The sequence below is a fragment of the Pan troglodytes genome, chromosome 1 (genome assembly GCF_028858775.2).
Source record: "Pan troglodytes isolate AG18354 chromosome 1, NHGRI_mPanTro3-v2.0_pri, whole genome shotgun sequence".
NCBI classification, from domain to species: domain Eukaryota; kingdom Metazoa; phylum Chordata; class Mammalia; order Primates; family Hominidae; genus Pan; species Pan troglodytes.
In genome coordinates, this window is record NC_072398.2 from 21,803,944 (window position 1) to 21,807,689 (window position 3,746).

Consider the following 3,746-nt stretch of genomic DNA (forward strand, 5'->3'; position numbering starts at 1 on the left):
GTTAATGTCTCATTTGTTTATGGGGATGAATCTTTTCAAGACGCTAAAACAGGTGACTCAGCCCTGTGAGCGCTGTGTCTGAAATAACCCAAAGACCCAGCAATTTTCTCCTCCTCCAGTTAAACCTGTCCAACACTGAGGAACCTATCCAGATGAGGACTGGCAACTCTGATTTACTCAGATGCCTTTCTGCAGGAGATTCAAATATTTGCTAATGCTTACTGATACATTCACTGGTTAGATCCAGGCATTCCCCACCCTATCTGACAAGTGTTTACCAGAAGAAATAATTCCTCCTTTTGGGTCATCCAAAGGCCTGCAAAGTGACAATGGCCCATCTTTCACAGCAGGCGTCTCCCAACAGCTATCCTCAGCTTTAGGAATCCAATATCACCTTCACTCTGCATGGAGACCGCAGTCCTCTGGAAAGGTGAAAGGGTTAATCATACTCTAAAGAAGACTCTAGCTAAGTCAGAGGCCTGACTATCTCTAACACCCATAGCTTACTCCGGGTTTGAGCTGCTCCAAAGGAAAACTTATAATTACATCCTGTTGAGTTAACAAAGGGGAGGCCTTTCCTAACCACAGATCTCCTGATAGAAAACGACTCATCAATTACAAAAATATGTCATCAATGTAGGACAGGTGCAAAGGCACTCTGTGAACACGGAAACAAAAGGCTTCCCCTCCACACGGGAGGAAAATTCCGTTTCAGCTCAGCTAGGGATTTAGCCTTACTAAAGACATGGGAGGAAGTTCTCCAGCTGACCAGCTTTCCCCAACGTGGAAAGGACCACAGCAAGGCCACCTGAGCTCTCCAACAGACCTTGAACGCCGAGGGATTCACAGGTGGGTACACCTGTGTGGAAGTAAAGCTGTTGCTTATTCTGGGAGCCCAATCTGAGGCTGGGGGAGGTGGACGCGGGGTTATTTTAGCGTTGGCGGAGCACTGGCCTTGTCGCTGCGCTCCTGCTCCTCCTCGCGTTTCTCCTGCCGCCCTAGTCCAGCAGTGGCCATGAGGGAGATCGTGCTATGGCAGACCCGGCAGTGCGGGAACCAGATCGGCGCCAAGGTTGGTGGCCGGGGCTCTGAGGGCCCAGCGCGGGCCTGCCGGGTGGCCCGAGAAGATGTTGGCAGCGGCTGGGGCTGTACTGCGGCCCCTGGGCTCCGCGCCTGGGATGCGGTGGAGCTGGGTGGCTGGGTAGGCAGCCAGGGCGGACCCCCAGGGATCCAGCGGCCTGGGGGTGGGGATGGGAGAGGGGCTGGGGAGCCTCGGGCTCCCTGGCCTCCGTGACTCAGCCCTGGCCTGTTTGGCCCCTCGTGTCTCTCGCAGTTCTGGGAGGTGATCTCTAATGAACATACCATCGACTCTGCTGGCACCTACCATGGGGACAGGGACCTGCAGCTGGAGCGCATCAACGTGTACTACAACGAGGCCAGCGGTGAGACCCCTGTCCTTCCCCAGCCGCCCTCCTGGGAATGGCGGCCCTCTCCTTGCTGATGCCCTCCCGCCCCCCTCAGGTGGCAGGTACGTGCCCCGCCCTGTGCTTGTGGATGTGGAGCCGGGCACCATCGGCTCTGTGTGCTCAGCGCCCTTCGGGAGGATCTTCAGGCCAGACGACTTCATCTTCGGTGAGCTGCGGGTGAGGGCTGGGGTGAGGCTCCTTAGCCAGGGCCGCTCAAATTCAAGGAGTGCCCCAAAGTCATCGCTGTGGGAACTGTGGAGCTAGGGCCCCTGAACACCCTCCTATCCTGAGTCACTCAATCTCCTTCTCCTAAACGGTCTTTGGGAGGAAGGCCCAGCTGTCTGCCTGAGAGGAGCTGCTGATGCAATCTTTCTGCAGGGAGCTGGGCTGGGGGCAGTGGCTGCTGCTTCCCTCAGGGATGGGCAGGAGCCACCTGCAGCCAGGTCTGTTGTTAGGTTGTCTCAGGTTCAGTTCCTGACTTAATTTCTAACAGGGGAGGCTGCTGTCCTTCAGCTCTGGGGGAGGGAGGTCCACCTGCTCCACCTGCAGGGTGAATGGTGCTTTCACCTCACACATGACACGGCCGTTTTTCGCATTGTGGTGACCCCTGATGACTGTATATCTGGCCATCCAGTGACTTGCTGTGTTGTCTTACAGGTCAGTGTGGGGCCGGGAACAACTGGGCCAAGGGGCACTACACAGAAGGTGCAGAGCTGAAGGAGTCGCTGATGGATGTTGTGAAAAAAGAATCTGAGAGCTGTGACTGCCTGCAGGGTTTCCAGCTTACCCACTCTCTGGGTGGGGATACCGGGTCTGGGATGGGTACCCTTCTCATCAGTAAGACCTGGGAGGAGTACCCAGACAGGATCATAAACACATTCAGTGTTCTGCCTTTGCCCAAGGTGTCAGACACCATGGTGGAGCCCTACGATGCCACCCTCTCAGTCCACCAGCTCATAGAAAATGCAGATGAGACCTTTTGCATTGATAGTGAAGCTCTGTAGTTCTGTGTGACATCTGTTCCAGAACCCTAAAACTGCCCACACCCACCTACGCTGACCTGAATCACCTGGTGTCTGCTACCAAGAGTGGGGTCCCCACGTGCCTGTGCTTCCCAGGCCAGCTGAATACTGATCTGCGAAGGCTGGCCACGAACGTGATCCTAGTTTCCTGGCTACACTTCTTCATGCTTGGCTTTGCTCCACTGTCCAGCCGGGGCAGCCAGCCGGTAGTACCGGGCCCTGACCGTGGCTGAGCTCACCCAGCAGATGTTTGATGCTAAGAATGATGGTTGCCTGTGAGCCCCGTCATGGCCACTACCTGACAGTGGCTGCCATTTTCAGAGGTTGCATGCCCATGAGGGAGGTGGATGAGCAAATGTTCAATATTCAAAATAAGAACAGCAGGTACTCTGCTGATTGGCTCCCTCACAATGTGAAAACGGCTATCCGTGCCATCCCACCCAAGGGGCTAAAAATGGCCACTTGCACTGGCAACAACACGGCCATCCGGGAGCTGTTCAAGTGTGTTCCAGGCCTTCCTGCACTGGTACACGGGCGAGGGCATGGACGTGATGGAGTTCACCGAGGCTGAGAGCAACATGAACGACCTGCTGTCTGAGTATCAGCAGTACCAGGACGCCACAGCCGAGGAGGAGGAGGTGGCCTAAAGCCTGCCCTTTCTGGTAAAAGTGGGGAAGTGGTGTGGATTCTCTAATGTGTTCTGATAGCCATGTGTCACTAGGCACTTGTTTGTGTCTTCACATCTCCTCCTGTTGTGTTTTAAAGCCTTTTCATAGTATGTGGTTTTGCCTAATAGAGCATTCTCTTAGCATCTGCTTTCACCTGCACTTTCTATAGGCCCTCTGGGTACTGCTGGCAGATGTGTGTAATTGTGCTGCAAGGTTGCAGCTGACTTGGGCTTCTATGCCAAGGAACAAGCATTCCAGTGGTTCCTGGCGGGATCAGTATGGACTATGGACATGGCAGGCATGCTTCACAGGAACTTGAGGCTGCCCTGGGCCTTGGTTATCTGCTTAGTAGGGAACCTGCTTCCTGAAGGAAAGCCTGGCTGCTCCTCCCCAGGACCAGCTGGCCTCTGTTTGTAACTTAAAAGTGGCCAGTGCTGCCCACCGCTCCCCCCACTTCCAAAAGGGTTGGGTAATTCTACCCCAAGGTGGGACCTTGGAGACAATGTAGTAACACAGCTGGTCCTGAACCAGCAATAAAGGGTGGTCAAATAGAGCCCCAGCTACCCCTTCCCCATGATAGCCTGGGTGTG

At 54.9% G+C, this 3,746-nt stretch overlaps 1 pseudogene; it reads left to right on the forward strand.

Moving 5' to 3' along the window:
- Positions 1-927: 927 nt before the first annotated feature.
- Positions 928-3,221, forward strand: LOC107966659 (tubulin beta-8 chain-like; annotated as a pseudogene).
- Positions 3,222-3,746: the final 525 nt, after the last annotated feature.